Raw genomic sequence first — 14,036 nt, 5'->3', positions numbered from 1 at the left:
TGCGAACCCAACGTTTGGTTTTCTACGAAAAGACCGTTCTACTCTTGCAATTTGTAACCTTGTGGTTTTAAATACATACAATTTGGACCCTCAGTTTGTAAACATATTTTCCCTCCAACTGTTTTAACTAGGGATGAGCAAAAATTGGTATGGTACCGAACCGGTACTGATTTGGTACCGTCGGTACCGAATCGGTACCAAGGCTTTCAGTTTTCGGGACTGGTATTTCCTAAATTTTACCTTAAATATCGGTACCGAACCGAACATTTCGGTACCGGTACCAAAAATTTGCGATTTTCAGGGTCGGGATTTTCGGTACCGGTACCGAGCTCATCCTTAGTTTTAACTAACCGAGAGTTGACTTTTTAGGGTTGACTATCTTTGACCCGTTGACCTTTAATGTAAGCTACTTATTACAATCTACTAAACATAAGTAATCATAATCTTTACTATCGAAACTGATTATTTGAATAAAATTAACCAATTGACGTGAAATCAAATATTTACATAGTTTGACTTTACTAAGTCAAAGTTTGACTTTACACAACTAAACCTATTGAACCACAAGATGCACACATACTATACATATAAATCCATACAATACACACTACACACAGTTTGACTTTCTAAGGTCACCTGTGACTTTGCATACATTCAAATCCATACAATACATAGATACATACATAAATATACACACATATGCATAGATAAATATGCACACATATATATGCACAGATAAGCCAATTCCTCCTATATATATGCATACACAGATGTATATGTGTATATATCTATGCAGGGTGGGGCTATAATAAGAAGTGAAGTGTGTCTAAAAGTGTAAGAAGTAACCTTGTGCGTTAGATTTGGTGTATATATAACTAAGTGTTTTATACTACAAAAAGCAAACATATCATTTAGACTCATAACCATTAACCATTGACCTACATACATACATACATACATACATACATACATACATACTACATTGCCATTCAAACCATTGCACTTATATATACATCATAAAGTAGCTTAATATTTATACCAAAAGCATATATTTACACAATTACTAGTTCATAGGTTTCTAAAATACTAGTTAACATAATACAAACATCTAATTAGTAGTTATTAAGTTTTTATAATACATATATACAAATACCTAGTTATTCATAATACTTAATGCAACTTGAAACTAATTAAGAGCAGCTATTCTAACTGATCAAGGCCTCTCGTAGCAAAGTGGATGGTGTAGATCTAGTTTGGGTATGGCTTGATCAAAACAACCACATCCACCTTGAATTTGGTCCAGGAGGCATCAACCCACATCGCCGCTACAAAATGATAAACGAAACTGATTTAGCTACGATTAATACTCGGGTTATTCAATTAACAACTTCTAAATCAAGAATCAACCAACAATTATGAAAATGACAGTCACCTGAGAGAGCGGCGTTATCCACAAACAACTCGAGTATCCATGCCATTGTGTTGCTGATGGTGATCAACGGGAAATGATGAAGAAGATGGTTGTTACGGGGGATGACGGCGAAGATGGTGGCTAGGGTTGTAAATTGCTAAGCTTGCCGCGCGGGGGGGGGGGGGGTTAAATATCAGTGGGGAAGGGACATGGAACAAATAGACGGATTTGCCCCTCTGCTTAACGGAACAAACTAACGGGGATTTGACGGAAAACCAAAACTGAAAAAAAGTGCCACCAAAGGGCCCATAATTGCAAAAATGTCACCGCAGGGTTGCAGCCTGCGTTTGGAGTTCATCAAATGAACCATATTTACAATTAACTCAAATCTAGCACACATATAATTGCAAAATCATCTTAAAAAGTGCGAGTAAGATTGTTTTGGTTCAACTATATATTATTTAACATGTAGATATGTATTGTAATATTGATGGGCTAACCTGCCGGGTTCAAGAATATTACTGTAAATTAATAAAGTGAGAGAACACTAACACCTGTGCTTTGTAAAATGTTTGAAAGTGTATTACATAAGTAAGCTAAGAGTAGCATTGGTGCCAAAAACATAATAACAATAACCAAATTCACATGCCCGTACGAAAAGAAAAAAAAACAACTAAGGGAAATACCACAAAGCTTTAAAATACTTAGTAGATAAAGTTCGACTTCAAAAAAATTTAAGCATGATTGTAAAAGTCACGTCTAGGCGCCAATTAATCGTCTATCGGTTCCCCCTTCAACTAGTCGTTGATCAATCGTTATTTGGTCAAAAATGAAAATTTTATATATAAAATATGGTATATGTATAGATATTTGAAAAGTTGCACACAAATTCCAATTCAATTAATCCCGATTGATTGTTGGTCGCCGCCCTACTGCCCGACTAGAATCTAGCTAATTCTACATTGCTTTTAAGCAAACATCAACTGGCCAATATTGGTGTAGATAGTTATGCACTCTAGAAAAAGGGGAATAAACAAGTAAATACTATATCAATCTTATTTCATTATTTTTACCATAAAAGATTTCAAACACCACACTTCATACCCACATGATCAAATAGTATTCAAAGGCATGCAAGTATGTATTAGACTTTAAAGAAAACAACACTTGCGAATATGCGATACATATAAAGTTATACTCCGTAGTTCGCTCACTTCGATCTTAAGGGACCACAAATTCATTTCAATGACACATGATAACATATTACCACTGCTCAAATCTATCATGTGTAATTGCAAGTCTTGAGGTAACGAAAGGTGATACAAAACTTTCTTGCACCTTCTACGCTATAAAACTATAAGAATAGTTAGTTGTATGCAATGTTTTTAAAACCGGACTGGTTTGGCCGGTCCGACAGGTCGGACCGGAATTCGGTCACCCGACCGGTCCGGTTCGATATATTGCACTCGTTTCTCAAAAAACCGGCCGGTCCGAATCGGTTCACTGGTCCGACCGTAAAACCGGACCGGCGAACCGTACCGGTTCAACCGGTTTATTATGGAATTTTTATTTATTTTTTCATTTAACATTTTTTCATAATTTTTGAATTCGGCCGGTCCGACTGGTTCGACCGGTTGAACCGGTGAACCAGTAACCCGACCGGTTCAGTGTCCGATCCGTTATGAAAACATTGGTTATGTGGTTGTATGATGTAAGGTAAATTTCAAAGACCCAAAGTAGCCTTACATTATTACACTTTACGAAATTTAGATAAAGCTCTTGAAGGTTTTGAAAATAACCCACTGAACTTGTTATTAGATGTGCATAAAAAACTACCAGAATTAAGACCAAGTATTCTAATATCATACACCAACTTGAGTTAAAATTATCAAAATATCGTGTTCAAAGTAAGAAACAAAATGTCACCTTACTTCAAGTCAAGCCAGCCGGGCCATAAATTCATACAAATAAAATTAGGATAGATCGATATCAACCACAGGGGAGGCTTGATTACTAGCAAACTTCAACTTTTCTTCCAACGTAATCGTACTTGACGAGTGGGACAATCTTTCTAAGGAATGGGGAACAAACAAGTAAAAACTTTAACAAACATAAATCATTCTCTGAACCTTTCCAATATTCAAACATCACACTTCGAAGCTGCAACTGCCCGTTTGGATTGTAGTCTACTAGTGGAGGCGTGCCAACATTCTTCAAGAATCACTAGTAAGCAGTATTCAAATACAAAGCTATAAATATTAAATTATAAGCCGAGCAGTATGATACATACCCTGTTAGAAGCTGTGATTACAAGAGTCTGCAGATTCGGGTAGCTCCTAATCAATTCGAAAGCACATGATAACTTTATACCATTGTCTAAACATATTCTTGATAACTTAAGAGCCTTGAGGCATGGAAAGGCGGTAGGGATCCTCTTTTCAATGCCATCTTCTATCAACTACAAGAAAAGAATGTTATTAGATTATATTAGACACAGTTTATTATAGATCATAGGTATATTGGTTTTTATTAATCCCAACTATCGTCTTTTGGTCACTACCGGTCCCAACTAACGAATTGGCTGCTGACGGTCCCAACTTTTAGCGTATTTGTTCATAACGGTCCGCGACTAACTGAATCTTAACGTCGTTAGTTTCAGGTTGCCGGAAAAACGTTTTTGCCCGAAAACTCAACATTTTCGTCCCAAACATCTTGGTAACCTTGCATCGGACCTTTAGGAATCTTTTCTAGTAAAATCTCCAATTATTGAGGTCGCCGAAACCCTAGAACTATCGTCGGAATTGGTTGATGGTGCTCAAGTGGTGGCAGTTGGTTGGCGGTGAGTCAATTGATGGTGATTGCGGTGTTCAGGTAGTGTTTTCCGGCAACAAATTTGACTTTTCTGGCCAAAAACGTTTTTCCGACGACCTGAAACTAACGGTGTTGGGATTCTATTATTCGTGGACTATTAGGAACAAATACGTTAAAAGTTGGGACCGTCAGTAACTAATTCATTAGTTGGAACCGGCAGTGACCAAAAGACAATAGTTGGGAGTAATAAAAACCAATATACCTATATTATATTAGATGGATTAGAGTGTAGGTTTGAGTTCTATATATATCCTTGTAATATATACAATGCAATCAAAATATACAGGCTTTTACAAAGTTAATTGATTATGGACATGTTTGGGATTGAGTTTGAAATATGCTTATTGGCTTATTGGTGTCAAAAAGCTAATAAGTTAAAATGTGTTTGGCTATCACAAAAATCTCTTTTATTTTAGGTTTTTGAAAGGGTTAAAAAGTAGGTATCCAAAAGCCTCAAATCCTGACTTTTCAAAATGGCTTTTTTAAAAAAACCAATACGTACTTTTCAAACTCAGTCTCAAACATGCTAATGAAAAAATAAGACTACATTTTTGTAAATTTTCAAAGACATAACTTAGCATTAATTACCGTGCAGGCTTCAAAATCCAACTCAAGCTCTTGAAGTTTCGGAAGAGACACAAAAACTCAAAGATCGTATTGGAACTTCTTATTTCCACATTAAGATCACATAATTGCAAAGACAATGCTTTGAGATTTTCGACTTCGGCAATCGCATATGATTTTACACCTATTAAAAAGAGATCATCCAGAGTCAAAATCTCAAGTAAAGGACACTGAGTAAAAAACTTCCCAAGTTTAGTGTTTTCTCCAAATTCTGCACGCAACTCTAAGCTCAGTAGATTTGGAAAACCATGAAAAGTAGGCGGAGGATTGAAATAACAATTATGGAGTTTCAAATGTGTCAACTCAAAACAAGAGAAAAGATGAGCGGACAACTCAAGTTGATTTCCATCCGTATTCATAAGAGTGAGGTCCTTAATTCCTTTTCTCGACAAGAACAAAATCCAGTTATTAACATCTTCAGCGTCCAACACAGGGTAACCACGGTTGTCTATGGAGAGGACAAACTTAGTGACGACACCTCTAAGATGAAGAAGAATCCTACTTATAATTCCCACGTAATTATTTTTCGCTTTTGTTTTCGATAAATATTTAAAGAAGTTGTCATTGAATACGAGTTGGCTAAGCGTGGTTCACTTAAACCTCCAGGTGCTTGACAAGATACCCGTTCTCACCGCATCTTGTAATGACAACCGATCCAGAATATTTGTTACCACATTATCAGGCATGGTGCTAATGACATCATCTTCTGTTGCAAACTTGGGTGCTTTATGTCTCCCGTGAATAAGCTCCATTATTCTAAGAAGATGAAATATTTTAATCATAAACCTAAACCGATGAGTATAAATCCATTACATTCACAAAAGTAAAACCATGCATCAGCGTACCCTCAAAAGTCAAAAAAACCTTAAGTTTCATATATATTTTCTTTTGGATAACAATTTCATTGCCATAATAATAAAGTGACAAGTAAGCGAGCAACAAGTTACGTCACAACCCTCTTTTGAAAAACAAATTAGATCATGTTAAAAACGAAGCTTTAGCTTTTATTAACCGAAAAATTACTATACACAGCCTTCGGGGCCAGAAAACACGTGTGGATTATTTAAACAAATTTTCATGTTTGCTTTTTTCAATGGGTCAAAACATATGTTATAAAGCAGGTTAACACTAATTATCATAAGTATAAAAGAGGAAAACATATTCAAATCGTCTTTGACGACTGATTACAAGTTTACAACTTGGCAGCGGAAGTAATTTAAAAAAAAGGGGTCTACTTTTTACCTCCCCCTATTTATGGTCCTTTTTCATATATTTATCTTTATTATTTTCATTTTTCTATTAAATACAATTTCTCCTTTTTAATCCCTTTTTTACTATTATTTACATTTTTTTTTCTTTTCTTTGGCAAATAAGTCGAGCCAAGCTAAGCCCAACTCGAACTTAACGCGAGTCAGCTTGACTCGGCTCAATTTTATTTTCCAAGCTGTGACAGCGAGCTCGAGCTCAGCTTAAAAAAAATTCGACTTAGGTCGTGGCTCAACGAGCAAACACAAATTAAACAAATTAATAGTTAAAATTACATATTACCATTGATAGTGAAAAACCTTTTACAAATATATTGATGTACAGGAATAATCTATGAATCGGAACCATATATGGAAATAAGGGTTAGGTTCAAATAAAAAGTTTGATTTTCCTAAGAATACTAGGAAGGAGGGTATTTTTGTCTTAACACTTTTATATCAAAACCTACTTACTTTAATCTCAAAACCCACTTACATTAATTTCAAAAACCCACTTACATAAAACCCACTAACATCTTCACTCATCTCCTACATCCACCACCACTTCACCGCCCACCATCACCACACCCGTCACCCACCACAACCACCTCGCCGGAAAAGTCCGAAAAAACAAAATGGAAAACACTATGAAAAACACAATGTAAAGAACACAATGGAAAAAAACACTACAAAAAAACACAATGATAAAAACACAATAAAAAACACAGTTGTATGACACAATGTAAAAAACACAATGAAAAAAAAACACAATGAAAAATACTATTGTATAACACAATTTTGTAAAACACAATTTATAGAAAAACCCACTAATTTTTTTTTAATTTTTATATTACAATATGGTACTCATATTAAAGATAAAAATGGACTCGTTATTATGGTGAATTTGTTTTCCAATAAAAACGTAGTAATAAAAAGTTATGGACGTTTTAAAATAATGGGGGAATTTGGCATGTGCCTTGCATGTGGAGAGAGAAAGTCAACAAATGTGTTATTCCTTTTATACCATTCCCTTTATGTTCACACTTGATTTCCCTCTAAACTAATCTCAACCCTCCATATTCAAAATCAATGGCCAAGATTATTTCTTATCCTTCCTATAAAAACTATACTTCCTATTATAACCCAACCCATGGAAATAATAAACTATATGACTAGTTTAATGGGCCGTCCAAACCGCTCGCGGCTCGAACTCGCTTGTCGCTCGCTCGGAAAATGCTCGCTTGTTTTTTCGCTCGATTGTTAACGAGCCGCTCTGCTCGGTTCGGTTTGTAAACCAGCCAAGCAACAAGCAAAGGTCCGCTCAGTTCGGTTCCGCTCAAATTATTTTTAATTTATTTTATATATAATTATATATGAAATGTATACAAATATGTTGACAAACACATAAAATATAAGTATACATTTTTTAAACCCTTTTAGATTTTTCTTATTCCGTCAATATTATAGTATCATTAGTTCGATTCAAGTTTTCATAATACTAAAAATTTGTTTACATGTTCATTATATCTCACTTTAAACTTCTTTCACCTAAAAAATTAAAACCTGATACACGTTTATCTAAAAACTAATAATTTATTTACAAAATATATTATTTACAGTGTTCAAACTTATTTCTTATTTAAAACCGTCTGCAGTTGACGTTCTTTCTTTCTTTTTATTTATTTATTCTCTTTTCATGTTTTTATCTTTATTTTGTTGGTTATTTTAATCTTTTATTAAATTGATTCTTCGGGTCCCTTTGTTTATTTCTGTCAAACTTTTTTTTTCTCTAATTCAGAAAGTCCTTTTTTTTTTTATAGAAAAGGGGTATGCACTTGTTAATGAAGGTGACGTGACCTAATTTAGAAGGGCCGACAATCAATTCCTATTGCATTAAGCGAAGTGAGGAATGGCTAACTAAAGTGTTACGTAGATAATGAGACTTTAACTAACTTTAACTAAAGTGTTACGTAATCACGTATCACGTATGCACTTGTTAATGAAGGTGACGTGACCTAATTTAGAAGGGCCGACAATCAATTCCTATTGCATTAAGCTATATGAGGAATGGCTAACTAAAGTGTCACGTAGATAATGAGACTTTAACTAACTTTAACTAGCTAGTTATGAAGGGTGGAGGAAATAAAGAAAAAAAGCACACACACGAGTTTGAATGGTTGTTCTGCTTGATGGCCCCACCTTTTCTATCTTTAATTTTCGTTAACATACACCCCTTAATGCAACGGCGCGATGTAGCCGATGTCAAGGGTTCGTCACCTCAACCATAACGCCCGAGTTATCCTTCACAAGCAGCCTAATTGTATTAGATAAACGACCCAGTCTTAATTTCTCATGCTATTTCAAAACAAAAATGACCGATAAACAGCATGTTGTTGGTCTTAACTGCTTAACTCTATCCAAATCTGATCATTTGTATGCATTTAACCCTCTTAAAAATCACATGTCAAATCTAAATCCATTTGTTATTGTTGAACCTATTATCATTGTAGAAGTCCCAGGCAACTGTCAAATAAAATTAAAAAAAAAATCCATTTTAAACTTAAATAAACACACAAAGGGCAAATGTGATGGAAGTTTATGTGACATTGGTGCCATTTTTTTTCCCGCATTTTATTCCTCAACACTTCACTTGTCTCGCTTTTTAAGAATCGATATGCATTTCCGTAAAAGTATATTGTTTTAACTCATTCGTGAAACAAACATGAAGGGTTACTAGTTACTACCACACCAATAGCAAGTGGATGCCATCCTTTTAATATAAAAGGGATGTGCAAGAGAAGGTTCACTGTTAGAAGTAAAATACTGATTCTATCATGGTATGTATAGTAGCAAGATGAATGGGCCAAAACAGGTCGTTTTAATACGCGTTGAAATGTTCATGAAGCCAATTCGGGTTGAATCCGACAAAACCGACAAGCTGTTATGCTGATGGACTTATTTTACTTGCGCTTATCGCACTGGTCTAATACTCAAATCTGCTTGGCTTCAAAAACTTAATGAAAATAAAGAAGTTGAGCCAACACTTTTTTGATTAAAATTCATCAATCAACACATAACCGAATCCCTCAATATTTCCTAAAATTCAATTCCATATCCATCAACAAAGTTTTCCACCCATGGACCTTAAAAAAAACTGAACAAGATGAGACAAATTTAAAAGAACGCATATCGTTTTCCAAGATCAGACCATAACAGAGAAGTTCAACACAAAACTAGTTGAAATCGATTTCAGCTACCGCGGAAGCTCGATGGAGCTTCAACAACTTCCTAGCAAATATCAACCGCTCACCATACTGACAGTCGCACAGAATCTCAATCTTTTTCAAGGAAGGAGAACACGCAAGGAAATACTTGATCAAATCTATTTCATTCTCTGAACCTTTAATAAATCTGAACACCACACTCCGAAGCTCCATCATGCTGTACTCTACCTCCGGACTTGGAATTGGACTGGAATCGGGTCATCAACCTGCAAGAGTAACTAGTTAGAGGTGGGCAAATAAACTGGTTAGCCGAACCGACCTGAAAATCGGACTGAAATCGATTATGTAGAAACCGGATTGGAACCGATTGAAACCGTAGGTTCGGAACCGGTTTGTAATTTTCTCCATCAAAACCGGTTAACCAAACCAAAACCGTCAAAATCCGAATTAAAACCGATCGTAACCTGTGTCAAGAAACCAGTTTCAACCCGAACCGAAACCGATCATAAACCAATTTTGACTTTTGTTGACCAAACCGAACCTACCCAAACTGGTTTTGAGTTTTAAACCGGGTTGTGCACCTCTATAAATAGTATTTAAATGCAAAACTATACATATATGGCAAGTATTGTGATTGATACTTACATGCCAAATTGGTGGGAATATTTTAAGGGTCTGCAAATTTGGGAAGTATCTGATCATTTCTAAAGCACATGATAACATGGTACCATTTCCGGAATCTATTCTTGTCAAATTAAGAGCCTTGATGAACGGCAAGGCGGTGGAGAACTTGATTTTAGCACCACATTCTGTCAGCTACACAAAAGTGGTAAGAAAATTCAAAGTTTTGTATTTTTGTTCCATATAATGAATATGCAGTAAATATTATTACTTATTAGACTATGAAAAAAGGACTGTATCTGTTTATGTAAAGTTAACTTCAAAGACAAAACTTAGCCTCACCGTGCAGCCTTGAAAATCCAAACCAAGCTCTTGAAGTTTTGGAAGATTACTCACAAGCTCAAAGACGTTAGTGTCCATATGACACAATGACAAAGATAATCTTTTGAGATTTTCAAGTTTTGCAATCTCAACTAGTTTCACGCTGCCTGTGTAAGAAAGATAACCAAGGTCCAAAATCTCAAGTAATGGACACCGAGTAAGAAACTCCCCAAGGTTGCTGCCTCCAAATTGCACGTTGCATAACTCTAAGCTTAATAGGTTTGGAAAACCACGAAAACCAGGTGGAGGATTGAAGCAACAGCAAGTAATACGCAAATGCTTCAACTCTAAACAAGAGAAAAGATGGGTGGGCAACTTCATTGGCGGGCTAGACGACCAAAATGTAAGAGTGAGGTCTTTGATTCCTTTTTTGGACAAGAACATAATCAGGTGATGAATATCTTCAGGTTCCAATAGAGTTAGGATAAGGACACACTTCTTTATGGCACTGTTAAGATAAAGAAGAACTTTACTTATAATTGTCCAAAAGCTCTTTATGGCTTTTCTTTCTATCAGATATATAAAGAGGTTCTCATCAATTGCGAGCTCGTTAAGCATAGTCCATTTAAACCTCCAGTTTCTCGACAAGATAGAAGTCCTTACTGCATCTTGTAATGGAAGTCGATGCAGGATATTGGTTATCACATTATCTGGCATGAAACTAATGAAATCTTCTGGTGCGAACTCGGATGCCATTAGTCTGGCAAATATTAAACATAAACATAAATATTTAATTATAGTCTGACAAATATAAAATTCCATTATTTAATTATAATCTATCTAATAAGCCAGAACAGATGTAACAAAATACCTAAAATCTAAACAGAATCACAAAAAATGTAAAGCTACTCTCTTTCTGCTATTAAATTACTTAAACAACGATAAACAAATGCATAAAGTAGAGAGAAGTGAAAACCTACAAAGGAATGAATCATTTATAATGGTCTTAATCGTTTGAAATAAAAAAGGCTTCTATTCTTTAGCCCGACAAATAGCCCATCTGAGAAAAGAGATCGATTATGACCGTTTTTCATAAAACTATTATGTACATTTTATTACTTTCTGGTATAAAATTATGGATTAAGGTCACAAAACTTCCATTACAGATCTAACTTTTTGCTAATGATTTCAATTAAGTCGCCAACCAGAATGCAGCAGAGAGAACATGTTTGATTACATGCAAATCATTGTTTTACAAAGTTCAGTCCATCTTTTTCTATTTTATAACCCTACTTAAATTCATTCTCCTTTCTAATTTATTTTTTTTGACAAATATAAATATAATGTGCTTAACTTTATATAATAAATACTATATATATATATTAAACTATGAGCCCGAACCCGAGCTCGAGTCATGTGTAATTTAAAGTTTTACCTCTTTTGTTTTGGACTTCAATGTATTAGTTTCACACTGCACAACCAACCTTTGGCTCGTTTCAGATACTACACGAGCTCGAGCCGAGCTTTGGCTCATTTCAAGCCAAGCCTGAGCTTAATAAAACGACTCAGGGGCCGTGCTCGAGCTTTAGAAAAAGAGCTCAAAATGAGCAAAGCTCGAGCTCGAGCTCTGTCAATACGATCCGGGTCTATTTTATAACCCTACTTAAATTCATTCTCCTTTCTAATTTTTTTTGGCAACTATAACTATAATATGTTTTACTCGGGGGAGTATGGTCGCAAGGCTGAAACTTAAAGGAATTGACGGAAGGGCACCACCAGGAGTGAAGCCTGTGGCTTAATTTGACTCAACACGGGGAAACTTACCAGGTCCAGACATAGTAAGGATTGACAGACTGAGAGCTCTTTCTTGATTCTATGGGTGGTGGTGCATGGCCGTTTTTAGTTGGTGGAGCGATTTGTCTGGTTAATTCCGTTAACGAACGAGACCTCAGCCTGCTAACTAGCTATGTGGATACAATAAATATTATATATACTATATTATGAACCCGAGCTCGAGCCTTGCATGGGAAGCTTGTTTACGTTTGTCGAGCCTTAACGAGCCATGTGTACTTTTAACTTTTACCTCTTTTGTTTTGGACTTCAATGCATTAGTTTCACACTACACAACCAAGCTTTGGCTTGTTTAAGGTACTACATGAGCATGAGCCGAGCTTAGGCTCGTTTAAGGTTTCTCAAATATATAAATTAAAAAATGTACATAAATTAGTTAAAAAATAATAAACGAGCCGAGTCCATCCCGAGCTTAAGAAAATGCCTCACGACTATGAGCCGAGCCCAAACTTTATAAAAAGAGTTCAAAATGAGCCAAGCTCGAGCTCGGGATATTGTTCACGAGTCGAGCCTGAGTCGAGCAAGGGTGGTTTTGAGCTCGGGATCGAAATTAAATGAGGCAACTTAGCTAGACTCTAGCTCGATTTTGAAGTTAAACGAGCTTAAGATTGAGCCAACAAGCCGAGCCATGGCTCGACCCGAGCCTGGGTCGAATTTGGCCCGGTTACAAAAATGATACAATTCAGCTTACGATGTTTCAAATCAACTTTTTATAGCTAGTTTTATTCGAGCTTTTATCAAGCGAGCCACGAGTCCGAGCTTCAAGCATCAAGCTTTTTGAACAGCCCTCTGGTACCGATCTCAAATTTTCCGATCACGAATTTCCCAAAAACTTGGTACTGGTACCACACGCAAAAATTCAGTAAATGCCGGTACCGATCCCGATTTTCTTAGAAACTTAGTACCGGTATTGAACATGTTCAGTTCAGCACCGGTTCTGTACCAGTATCGTAGGCAAAAGCTCGGTAAATACCGGTACCGATCCGATTTTCTTAGAAACTTGGTACCGGTGCCGAAATGCTCGTTCGGTACCGGTTCTGTACCGTACCATTTGCTCATCCATACATATGAACTCCCATTGTTATAATTTGAAACCCTAACCCTAACTATTTCAATCACTCATCAATTACCTAAACTCTCAACAGATGCTTCTGCTATTAAATTACACTTTCATGTTCATATGAATGCAGTAATAATACAAATTAAACTGCATAAATTAAATTAATAGAATCATCATATGAAGAAATGCGAACTAACAAACCTACTCTGTTTCAGCAATTAAATCAAACTAAACAATGAATTAATAATAATAATAATAATAATAATAATAATAAATTAGAGAGAATTGAGAGCTTACAATGGATTGATGATCGCAGATCGAATCGATGAAAAGTGAGCAATGAATTACAAAATTAGGGCATATTTCGTTGATTGATGAAAAAAAGGAGATTATATTATGACGAAAAGTTGATAACTGCTGATTGAAAGCTATTTATTTATTTATTTATTTATTTATTTATTTAAGAGTAAAGTATAATTTCAGTCACGAATAACTTGCAATTTAACCAACTTGACTCATCCCAATATCCCATCAATTCCCATGCCGTTTCATTTTTGTTACACGTTGTGTACCCTCTAACCCCGCTAACTTTTACCGTTATGAAATTGAGAGGTTAGGAACAAAATCGACTTTTCATCAAAAAAATTAAAACATTAAATAAATATAATGATAACATATTAATGGAAGGGTGGTTATAAAAAGTTAAAAAACCATTGTGAATTGGAAAAGCACCGTTTAAACTGTTTGTTGGTTGTTGCTCGTTTAGACTTTTCCTGTTTAATTTTGATTTGGTTTGGAAATGAGCTGAT

At 35.4% G+C, this 14,036-nt stretch overlaps 2 pseudogenes across 1 annotated transcript; both read right to left on the bottom strand.

Moving 5' to 3' along the window:
* Positions 1 to 3,384: 3,384 nt before the first annotated feature.
* LOC143578562 (F-box/FBD/LRR-repeat protein At1g13570-like) lies at positions 3,385 to 5,658 on the bottom strand (annotated as a pseudogene).
* A 3,221-nt stretch (positions 5,659 to 8,879) lies between these two features.
* LOC143578566 (F-box/FBD/LRR-repeat protein At1g13570-like) lies at positions 8,880 to 13,599 on the bottom strand (annotated as a pseudogene). The gene is made up of 4 exons (XR_013143298.1): positions 13,525 to 13,599; positions 10,338 to 11,076; positions 10,020 to 10,190; positions 8,880 to 9,652 (listed from the first exon to the last, which is right to left on the bottom strand). The product of XR_013143298.1 is annotated as an F-box/FBD/LRR-repeat protein At1g13570-like (transcript).
* Positions 13,600 to 14,036: the final 437 nt, after the last annotated feature.

The sequence above is a fragment of the Bidens hawaiensis genome, unplaced genomic scaffold (genome assembly GCF_021521415.1).
Source record: "Bidens hawaiensis isolate Kalapana, Puna unplaced genomic scaffold, B.hawaiensis_p1.1 tig00029296_1, whole genome shotgun sequence".
In the NCBI taxonomy this organism is placed as follows: domain Eukaryota; kingdom Viridiplantae; phylum Streptophyta; class Magnoliopsida; order Asterales; family Asteraceae; genus Bidens; species Bidens hawaiensis.
Note: the sequence above shows the minus strand (reverse complement) of the source record. Positions and strands in the feature narration are given on the sequence as shown.